A 12,275-nucleotide genomic window follows, 5' to 3' on the forward strand; every position below is an offset into this window, starting at 1 on the left:
GAGTCCCTGTCCTTCAGGAAGAGGATGAACCACGTTATGTGATATTTGAAGGTTGTGTACATTAAAGTAATGGTAGCTCTGCATGATCATTTTTCGTCTGGCTCTACAGTTCTCACTTACCTTCCCTCAAAGTGGCAAAGGGGATAATAGACTGTGTGTTTGTGTGTGTTTGTGTGTGTTTGTGTGTGTTTGTGTGTGTTTGTGTGTGTGTGTGTGTGTGTGTTTGTGTGTGTTTGTGTGTGTTTGTGTGTGTTTGTGTGTGTGTGTTTGTGTGTGTGTTTGTGTGTGTGTGTTTGTGTGTGTGTGTTTGTGTGTGTGTGTTTGTGTGTTTGTGTGTTTGTGTGTTTGTGTGTTTGTGTGTCTGTGTGTTTGTGTGTCTGTGTGTTTGTGTGTCTGTGTGTTTGTGTGTCTGTGTGTTTGTGTGTTTGTGTGTGTGTGTGTCTGTCTGTGTCTGTCTGTGTCTGTCTGTGTCTGTCTGTGTCTGTCTGTGTCTGTCTGTGTCTGTCTGTGTCTGTCTGTGTGTGTGTGTCTGTCTGTGTGTGTGTGTCTGTGTGTGTCTGTGTGTGTCTGTGCCTGGGGCAACTTTTTCCAATTTGCCGAAGATAAATAGCATGGGTTTATGGACAAACTAGAGAAGATGAAGCTTGGGAAAGTTTACATTAGTGCAGAGACAACTATGATATAAAGCTGGAGTTCAAGCAGTAGAGTTGGATGAGCCCCAACCATGTAGATCTGTTGTCGTAAGTGCATAACTTTTGAATATCTGGGATTGGAGTTCTGTCTGCATTACTCATAAAGCTAAGACTGACCAGGTTTAGTCAGTCTGGTACTAGGAACTTTTCCAAATGCTGTAAAGTCCCTCACTTTTACCCAAATGCTGTAAAGTCCCTCACTTTTACCCACAATTCTTTAGTGATCTTTCTTCAGATCTCTTAGCAGCACTAGTAGTTGCTTTACTCAAGAGAGAATGGTCACAATTGTTAGGTTTGCTCTATAAAGTGTGTCTTTGTAGGAGAGTAATTGTCCTTATGTGTTGTAGTTATGGAGTAGAAAGAATGGAAAGTCTTCAAGTGCAAGTTTTGGGCAAAAATTTTCCCACATGACAAGCAATTGTAATGTTTAGTGTGTGTAGGAGAGGCTTTTTTTTGCCTCATGATCAAAGGAAACATTTTGTGCTTGAGAAAATTATCCTCTCCAGATAGATTAGTCTTAATTGTTTATTACCCCACCCTCCTGGCTCATGTTGTCTGTGAAAAATCCAATTCCCACACCAGGACCCAAGACAACTTGTCACTTGCTTCTTAGCCCAAATTAAAAACCCACTGCATTTTGTATGATCAGTCAAGTCTAGGAATTTCATTTCGCTGTACTAAGCTGTGACCGGTGTGTTTTTTGTCATTGCAGTACAGGTAGTTACATGATGTTCTTCATCTCACATTGCTGCAGTCCTTACACTTGGGTAGTCCGCTGTCCTCGGTCGGCCCGAATATCAAAGTATTAGGCTGATGTTAGTCAAGGCGCTTAAGACTGACATCAGGACGTCAGGGTACAAATGCGCATGACCGACGTCATATCCTCAGTCTTTTTTGCCGCATGGTCCGATGCAGAAGCAGCGTTGCAAGTGCCGTTCGGCGTTCTGAAATTTTTCGAATTCGGAGTTTCAGACCGAGTCAAAGTTGGCTAAGTACCCGTTAGAATATTTTAGTTTTTTCTTGCCTCAGTGGTTTACCGGATGTCAGAAAAAGTGAATAACTGTATTTCTTGTGGGAAACAGATACCGCATAGAGATTATCATACTTTGTGTATCCCTTGTTTGGGGCCTGAGCACGACGTTGTTGGGTGTCGCTTTTGTGCTAGGTTCAATAAGCGCACTATTAAGCGAAGGTTAGATTGTGCCAGGTTGGTCTTTGGGAAGTGGTGCAATTATAAGATGCCGTCAGATGCTCTGACGCCCACTTCTTTGAAGAAGCGCAAAGACAAGGCAGCTAAGCCCAGGCAAGAAGAGTCGTCCGTGCGGATGCGGTTCTTTAGAGGCGTCAGTGGAACTGGTGGTTCCGCCGGAGGCTTCGCTGGAGTCCCAGGGGGAGACTTTGTTATTGCAGGATGTGGCCTCTCAGGAGGCAGGTCAGGCTGAAGGGGCTTCTCAGGTTACTGTACTCCCCTCCCTTCCTAGGGTGGTTAGGCCCTCTCCTTCTGTTTCTAAGGCTTCTCCCAGAGGCAGGCCAGGTTTAGCTTCTGTTGGTGTCACTCCTAGTTCTTCAGGATCTGTGCCCAAGAAGCACATGCTTAAAATGGCAGAAGATTTAATTACTTTGATTAGAGGTTCTTTGCCTCCTCCAGATAAGAGGCCTAGGGTGGAACCAGAGTTGGGGAGTTTTGAGCAGGCTTCAGATGTTTCAGAGTCTTCGGCTGAAGACTTGCAGGAGTACTCTCCTTATTCTGATTCTGATGCAGATGATTCCACTCCTTCTGCTTCTCCTTCAGAGGATTTTTCTTTTTCAGAGACTCTTCATTCCATGAGGGAACATTTTAAGTGGGAAGGTCAGGACTTCTCTGATTCCAGGAAAAGGCTTAGGGAATTTTTGCTTTTACCCCAGCATAGGCCTTTGGCTATACCTCCTGTTCTGTATGTTGTGGAAGATGTGTTTGCGGAGGCTTCACTTAATCCTGATTCTTTGCCTTCTGCTCCTGTTAAACCGGATAGGTATTATAGGGTGCCTGAGGCTCATAAATATCTTTATAAGAGTCCTAGGGCGGACCCAGAAACTGTTAGTCAGGGACCTAAGGGTGTCAAGGCCTCTGTTGTAAAAAATCCGGTTCCTCCAGATAAAGAGGCCAGAGCTTTGGATAGATGGGGAAAGAAAGTCTATACTTCTTCCACCTTAGCTATGAGGGCTTTGAATTGCCAGTTTCACATGTTGAAGTATCAAAACTATCTTCTTTCTCAACTGAAGTCTAAGGTAGATGCTCTGGCGGAAGGCATTGAGTGTAAGGAATTACAGGATTTGGTACATGTCTCTGAACAGGTGGGTAAGCATTCTTTGCAATGTGGTTTTGATGCTATACAGGCCTCGTCTAGGGTGGCTGCCACTGGGTCAGTTCTTCGCAGGCACGCCTGACTGAGGGATCAGAATTTGTCTGAACATGTTAAGACAAGGATTTTGGATGCTCCTTTACAGTCTGATGTGTTGTTTGGTTCACCTGTGGAGTCAGTCTTGAAGAAAATGGAAGACAAGGCTAAGTCTATGCAGACTGTTAAAGATTTTTTGCAAGTCCAGCCTCCGAAGTTTAGTAGGAATTGGCCTGCTAAGGGGTGGATGTACCCTTCTTATGATTCACAGTCTAGGGGTAGATCTAGACGTGGTAGGGGCAGAGCTCAGAGCTCCTTCAGACCTAGAACAGGGAGTTCTCCTGCACAATCTTCAGGTGAGGGCAGGGGCCAGTCCTTTCGGAAACAGGCCCAATGACCTACCTTTTCAGCTGCCAGATCCTTCTGGTCTGGCAGCACCTTTGGGAGGAAGGTTGGCGCTCTTCAAGGAAAATTGGAGTTTGATTACCCAGGACAGATGGGTATTGGATATCATACACCGAGGTTACAGGTTTTATTTCCATACCTTGCCTCCTTTCAAAGGCATGCCGGACTTTCCTCCTCAGCAAAGACTAGAGGCTCACAAACAAATTTCTCTGCTGCTCCAAATAGGGGCCATACAACCGGTCCCTCTGCCAGAAGTGGGCCTAGGATTTTATTCTCGCCTGTTCCTAGTACCAAAGAAGGGGAACACGTGGAGACCAATTTTGGATTTATCTATCCTCAACACTTATCTGGACATTCCCAAGTTCAAAATGTTGACGTTACAACAGCTTTTACCTCTGCTGGGCAAAGATCACTGGATGGTGACTCTGGATCTCAAGGAGGCTTACCTTCATGTTCCTATCAGGCTACGTTGCAGGAAGTAGCTGCGTTTTCGTGCTGGGACTTCTCATTATCAGTTCTCTGCATTGCCCTTTGGCTTATCTACTGTGCCCAGAGTGTTCAAGAAGGTTCTGGCTCCAGTGATAGCTTTCTTCAGGCTAAGAGGAATACAGATCTATCCTTATTTGGACGATTGCCTGATTCTGGCTCAAGGAAAGGACGAACTTCTTCATCATTTACACTATGTGATAGCAGTGCTAAGATGTCTGGGGTATTCTGTGAACGAAATAAAGTCCAGTCTAGTACCCTCTCAGGACATGTGCTTTCTGGGTGTGAGACTGAATACAGCATCCCAGATGGCCTTTTTGACCCCGGACAAACAAAAGAATCTTTCTCTTTACTTCCATCAATTGTCTCATCAGTCCAGGCTGACTGCAAGGACAGTCCTTCAAGCCTTGGGGTTCATGGCATCTTGTATTCTGGTGCTTCCCAATGCCAAACTGCATATGAGGAAGCTACAATGGTATCTCAAAATGTATGGACACAGCACTGCCAAGATATGGACACTGTCATTCAGATAATACCTTGCATTCAAAAGGAATTTTTGTGGTGGGCTCAGGAATGTCACCTAAACAAGGGACTCTCTGTGACCCGGCCAGAGGCGAGTCAGATTCTAACGACAGATGCCTCAGACAAAGCTTGGGGAGCTCATCTAAATGGAAAGTGGATACAAGACACGTGGCCTGCCAGACTTCTACATCTACATATCAACTTGAAGGAGATGTTAGCAGTCCAATTTGCATTAATAGCTTTCAAGGATTTACTTCTTCCAGGGCAGGTGTTGATTCTAACAGACAACACAACTGTCATGTGGTACATCAACAAGCAAGGGGAACACATTCTTATCCTCTATGCAGACAAGCAATGATTTTGTGGGAGACTGCTCTCAGTTTACAGCTAAATCTTCAGGCAAGGTTTCTGCCGGAGCACAGAACTCCTTAGCAAATGTGTTGAGCAGACAAATTATGGATCCCCACGAGTGGAAATTGGATCCTCATGTATTTCAGAAATTGACAGTGTCATGGGGAACTCCAGACATAGATCTGTTCGCTTCTCCACTAAACTACCAGCTGCCAAAGTTTTGCACAAAAGGTTTCATCCCACAGCTTGGAAAGTGGATGCTCTTTCATTCAATTGGAGCAATCTTCATGTGTATGCCTTTCCACCTCTGCCTCTCCTCCCAAAGGTACTTCTGAAGGTCAGACAGGACAAGCCAAAGATGATTTTAATAGCTCCAGATTGGCCTCGACAGCACTGGTACCCACTACTGAGAAGTCTGATGCAGGAGCCTCCATGGCCTTTACCTTGATTCCACACCTGCTGTCTCAGGAGAACAGTCATTTACTCAATGTCAAACTTCACTCTCTTCACCTGACAGCCTGGCATATTCTGTTCTAAACCCTGGAGGGTCTCAGCTTCCACAGCAAGTTTTGAATGTTATTTTGGAGGCCAGAAGGCCTAGTACAAGGAAAGTGTACGCTGATAAATGGAAGAGATTTTTATTTTGGAGTGCAGCAAAGGCATTTGATGTTTCTAAGCCTAATTTAAGTGTGGCTCTGCAATATCTTACTGAGTTACTGGACAAAGGTTTGTCCTTCTCTTCTATTGAGGTTCATGCTGCAGCAATTTCTGCTCACTATGACTGTGACCCACCATTGTTTTCTCATCCTTTGTTTAAGCAATTCCTTAGAGGGGCAAAGAATATAAGACCCCCACGGAGAGCTCCTACTCCTGCTTGGGATCTCAATTTTGTGTTGGAGAAACTCACTCTACAACCTTTTGAGCCTGCAGCTACTGCTGAGTTGAAATATTTATCATGGAAGACTGCTTTTTTGTTGGCCATTACCTCTGCGAGAAGGGTTTCTGAATTACAGGCCCTTATGGCAGTTGAGCCTTTCTTAATTTTCCATAAGGATAGGGTATCTTTGCGTACTAATCCTTCCTTTATGCCTAAAGTGGTTTCTAGTGTGGCTTTAAACCAAACTATTCATTTGCCTACTTTTTATGCAAACCCCCAAAATAAAGGGGAAAAGATTTTGCACACTTTGGATATACACAGGCAGTTGCGATATTATTTGAGCAGAACTAAAGGGTTCAGGCAGTCTCAGCAGTTATTTGTTTCTTTTGCTTTGGGTTCTCAGGGCAAGCCTGTGTCAAAACAAACTATTTCTAAGTGGATTGGGTTTTGTATTGCTTTCTGTTATTCCCATCATGGTAAGGAGATTCCAGCTGGGATTAGGCCTCATTCCACTAGGGCTACTGCCACTTCTACAGCTTTTTAAGGGGTGGCAACTAAAGATATTTTGGAGGCAGCTACTTGGAGTTCAGTGCATACTTTCTCTAAGCATTATCACCTTCCACTTTACTCTAAATCGAGGGCTGGTTTTGCCACTGCAATTTTACAGGGCATTTTGGCAGCTCCTACTGCTTTATAGTTTTGTCATCCTCCCTTATCTCTGCTTTGGGATTCTACCCAAGTGTAAGGACTGCAGCAATGTGAGATGAAGAACATAGTACAGTTTTGTACCTACCATAAATGTAGATGTTCGAAGATCCACATTGCTGCAGTCCAATTTACCCTCCCTCCTTCCCCTCTGTAGTTAGAGGCGGTTGTGTGGTTTGGGTTGTACATATTGTGAATATTGTATATATTGTACATATAGTTAGTACACGGGTGGTTGGTTGTTTTTTGCTGTCTTTTGGTTTTGACCTTTCTGTTTAGGGTCTTCTGACATCTGGGGCAAGAAAAGACTGAGGATATGACGTCGGTCATGCGCATTTGTACCCTGACGTCCTGATGTCAGTCTTAAGCGCCTTGACCGATGTCAGCCTAATACTTTGATATTCGGGCCGACCGAGGACAGCGGACTACCCAAGTGTAAGGACTGCAGCAATGTGGATCTTCGAACATCTACATTTATGGTAGGTACAAAACTGTACTTTTTTAGTAATTGGGAAAAGTAGTCCCTGTCTGTCAGATTTTGTTTCTGCTTCCCCAGTAAATATGCATTGGGTTCAGTTCAGATCCTGGTTGCTATCCAGCTGATGGTTGACTACTCAGTAATAGGTTAAATGTTGATAAAGCTGTGAAGCTGAAATGTGGTCACAGTTTCTGGGCTGTAGCCTTCGGCCTCGACCATTTCAAGGTAGACTGTACTATCGTCAACAGACTTGTCAGTTTGTCTCTTCACTGCAGGGGAACCCTTTGGCAACAAGGGTTGACTCAGCAGAGGAGGACCATTGTATACCTAGGAGGTCAGCCTTTTGACATTTGACCTCAAGATCCAAGGTTTAGATTTGCCATTTGGGGTGTTGACAGCTGGGATTGAGACTAGTGGCCTTCAGCTCTTCACTACTGGTACTTTGACTCAACAGTTTGGATGTCGGGCTCATACAAGCTTCCCTGCATTTGTTACCCCCACTGGCGTGGAGCTAAACTGCAGATTGGCACATGTCTTTGCTTTGATGACCATTCCCTTACCTGCTGCTCCGATACCACTGATTTTGGGGAAGGAGGAGTCTGTCAGCTTGAACCAAATGTAAAGATTTTCCCTGTGCTTAGAAGGCATCACCTGAAAGAACACCCAGGATGGCCAGGTGCAAGAGGAAACGTCTTTACTTTGTCCCTGAGTTACCAGCCTTGATTGTATTCCAATCATACTCCTAAAAGATTACCTAGCGATGATACGAGTTAAGGCAGAACAGACCTCTGATATCTCCAGATTAATTTCTAATGGAGGAGACCTTCTGGTTGTGAAGGTCTTCATCTTAGGTCATTCCTCCCAGCTGATAAAATGGTTCGGGTAGAGCTACACTTGGCATTGAAGAATTCCATTGTGGTGGCACCCTTCATGAATAGTCTGATTTGGATTCATCTGCCTCCCAAACAACAGACTGCTGTGGATAGTTCTCCAAAGGTAGACTCCATTGTGGCTGCTGATGTTCTTAAAGGCTGCTATTCCACATAGTCCAATTTATCCATCATGTTCTTTGAACCAGCTATGTAAGTAAGTTTACTTCTCCACTTTTGCAGTGAGTGCAGTAAAGTACATGACAACATTCAAGATTTGTGGAGAGGTTGCCATATGGGGAACAAACAGTCATTCAAGATGTCAGCAGTGTCCATTTCCAGCCTGGCCATGTGTCTTGCTCACAGTACTGCAGATGATTTAGAGAGGATTGCAGACATGCTTGGTTATGGCTAACATTGTCTATCAATTGAACAAAGGGTAAAGTCCCCCTTTCTAATGGAAGTTATATTTTTGGTCACTTTGTAAAAGACAAACTGTTAAAATGACCAGGAGAGCAAGACTGTCCCTGTTGCTGCTGTCAAATTTCTCTTTTCAGATGTCCCATCCTATTAGAAGGTTGTGGGAAGCAGAGAGGCAGCTGAGGGATCTCTCCATGTCTGTGAAGCCGATCTAAATGATTCCTGAGAAAATAAAGAATCTTGTTACAATGTCAACTTCAGCAGCCTAAATCCTAACATTCATAAATCCTAACATTCAAAAAAGAGCCCTTTTGCATGGTCACAGTACAGTCAGAGAGTGTTGCATCTCCAAGGAGATTGGGTGTGCTGTTTGGGTCATCAGTATTCCTCCCTGCTCATCAAGATTGCAAAGGAAACTTAAACGTTCTTATGCTTCTGCATAGTAGCCAGTTATTTTAAATTTTTGTTTTTTCCCTTTAGTCTCCTTATCTGCCCAGGCATTCAGCTAATGTGTTGCAGTTGTAGCAGAGCACCTAAGGCTGCAGTACACTTTTCTCTCTACTTGGATGACTTTTGATGGTTTCATCTTCAAGGATCGTATTTTGACACTTGCAGTGTTTTGTGTCAAGGTACTGGGAAGCTTCTGTTTGTTTAGTTACAGACAAACTTTGCACTAGAAGTATCAATTAATTGACCTGTTAGACTTCTTAAGATTCCCAGGATGTACAAAGATCACCTCAGGTGGTGGATTCAGGAGTCGTCCTTGTTTCTGAGAAGACACTTCTAAGTCCTCACCATCCCATGGATGCTTCTGCTTTAGGGTGTGGGATATTTTCAGTTAATTTTAGAATGTAGTAATTACATTACTATATTATTGATTTATTATCGATTTATTGATAATTCTAGATTAGTGGTTGCAGTAGAACACGAGCAATGGTTTATGCCTTTAGATGTTCTTGTAATGTAGTTTATATAGGGGAACCAAAAGGAAACCAAAAAAAATGATGCACTGATGATAAAGCTAGTTTTTTGCTTTACATTGTATTAATGAACAGAAAAGTGAAGATAATGGTTTTAAAACATATTTTAGAATCTTGAAAAACTAAGTTTGGAATGCAGTAAAAGTTTTTTTGCACTTATTATAATTTTAGGAATATTTTTAGTATATTTATTTTTTTACTGGTCTGTAATTTATTATGGTGTGTTGAGTGGTGTGACTACTGCCTTGAACAATCCACCTAGAATTCTTAAAGGTGATACCAATAGATCTGATGTTGTCATTTTCATTTATTCCTCGACTGATGGGTCCCTGGATCCAACTTGGCTGCTTTTTACAGATCTTGGGATCCAACTCTATTTATGCCGCTGCCACTTAGTCCAGTGTTCATAGCTTTATTGCTCATTACAGATTGGCTTTGGTTCTAGGAAGAGAGCTGCCTTTGATTGCGCAGTTCTCTGAAATATCCTTCCATGAGGACCATCCAAGGTTCATCTAGCTGGGGACTCTATCCCATCAGTTGAGGAATGAATGAAAATGACATCATCAGGTAAAAAAGTTATGCACTCATTATAAGGATACATACGTGTTGTCAGTTTTCATTCTTCCTCAACTTCCTGCCCTCCTAACCCCCTTCCCTCTGCTCTTGTAGTGACTTAGGAGATAATAATTTTGGAACCTTTGTTTCTTGTTTGAGCTTCAGTTATATTTATTTATTTTTATTTTAACATTTGTTTAGCTGGAAAGTCTGACTGGGAAAGAGCCCATTTTCAGCAGAGGCCTGGAGAGAAATGCTTCAGACACGCACCTTTTTTCATCCCTACCTTTTTAAATTCCTTATAAGTATTGGCCATAGTTTACTGGGGGAAGCTAACTCTATCTTGGGTATGTTAGTCAAGAGTTGGATTCGAAGATCTGGAAAAAGCAGCAGAGTCAGATCAGAGACTCATCAGTTGAGGAAGCATAAAAATGGACAACACAGATGTGTCGTTATGATGAGTACATTCTTATCGCAACATGGAAGAGTTTATGGGGAATTCGGAAACCAGAAGTGGCAGTTCTGCTTTTGATTTCCTCCTTGAAGTTCTGTTATGTTGAGGGAAGCATAATACGTTGATCATTTCTCTTTATTTGTGCCTGCTCAAAAGGTCAGTTTATCCCATGAATATGGTGAGTTATTTAAGGAATTGGAGAAGAACTTAAATAACTGAGACTAAAACACGTTTTAATGTAGCTGATTTGGGTAAGTGTTTAGAATTGGAACTGATACTGCAAGGCCTGCAGTCTTTTAAAACTCTCAGCCCTTTTTTGTCTGAGTGATCTGGAAGAAAATAGGCTTTTGGTTAGATGGATTGCTGCTACGAAAGAGCATGCATCAGGATGGATATGTATTTTGATTGAGATGGATTCCATAGAGCAAGTGAAAGTGGCAGCTGCAGATAAAATGGTGTATACAAAATTCAAAGCTCACACATGCTGTTGAGTTTTCCACTGTGATACAGGTAGGTGCCCAGCTTCTGGCTAAACTAAACTAAAGTCCATGCCCATGCATCAACTCCTTGTTCCATTCCTCCCCCTCCCCATCCCCCCACCCATTTGTGACCTCATCATTTTCCCAGTTGATGGGAGTTTTGATGTTCTGTTCTTTTTCTGTCTTCATGCCTGCTTTCAGCTGCTTTCAAACACAGTTAGAAACTCTCCTCTGCATACTGTCTTGTGCTTACACTGTCAGTGTGCTTTGTTCTACAGTTATTTTTACAGATATTTGGATTTAAATTAAACATTTATTTCAACAAAACAGTCAATAAATAAAACAACAAGCATTAAAACACAATAAAAACAGACACTCACATTCATACTAACAGCATTGATCTCAGTTTCATCTAAATACAGATAACATTTAAAATGTTCTAGAGAAATGATAGTAATATAAACAATCAATCTACATCAATAACAGATTACAATCATATTAGCTCTCAACTCTTATTGAAAAATAAGGTCAACACAGTAATGCATTCATACTTCTTGAAAAAATAAGATGCAGATAATTTTCAAGGCACAGAATTAGTGAGGGAGTTTAAAGATTCCTGTGTACACATTTCTGTTTAAATTAAAGAAAAAAAGGCTCAGGCATCAGCACATTTTTAGTTCAAATCAAGGACCATTTACAGAAACCAAAAGCCTTACTAAAAAGCTTGAAGGAACACCTTACCAAAAAACTCCTTTCAAATCAAAACTACCTGACATATAACACCAAATCACTGTCTATGCATTCAAAGTGAAACATTCACCTGCGTAAACCACATCATTTGTGTGTATTCATGACCTAAATCACTTTTACCTAGTCTCAGCCACATAGGCCTTCACAGTTTTTCCATCCTAACAAACTCTGATCACAGTACTACAGGCTACAGCTAATAACCAATGAGTTTCATGGAACTCTATTTACTACAGCCATAGTCTTTCATTACTTTTGAAAGTGAAATCAGAATTTTTATAAGTCTACCTCACATCATATTTTATAAAAACAACAACTTTTTCTCTTTACAGTATGCTACATGCAGAGCCTATGGAACGCACAAAGTTTTAGTGAAAAAAACACCTTTATATCCAACTTTGGCAACATGCTCCAACAAAGTACAGTTGTAACATCAAGCAAAACTATTCTGTAGCCAAAACATGTTTCATATTTTTTTCACAAGTTTAAAATATAACAGTACATGATGTTGTTAGCATACAATGAAAAACATGCTTAAATATCTTTTCAGAAATGACTGTCCATGTCGAATGAACAGTTTCCTGAATTAAACAAGGAGTTAAACTAACAATCAACAGCATCTTGTGTACACAGTCGGCAGTATCTTTGTTAGAGATTCCTTTGTGCTGCTTCAAAGATGCAAAAAACCTATTTTCCTTGAGAGAAAAAACAACCACATGCTTGCTAAAAACACCAAATCTTGTGTGACTCTTGGATGAACACTTTTGAGTAATGAAGCATTCCTCAGTTTTCAGTCTTTGATCAAATTTTTCTCATCATCATAAAGAAAGAGGACTGCCATGTAACTTCAGTGAACTACATACAATGAAGCTAAATT

Source organism: Protopterus annectens, chromosome 2.part1 (genome assembly GCF_019279795.1).
Source record: "Protopterus annectens isolate FY-2018-M chromosome 2.part1, PAN1.0, whole genome shotgun sequence".
NCBI lineage: Eukaryota > Metazoa > Chordata > Ceratodontiformes > Protopteridae > Protopterus > Protopterus annectens.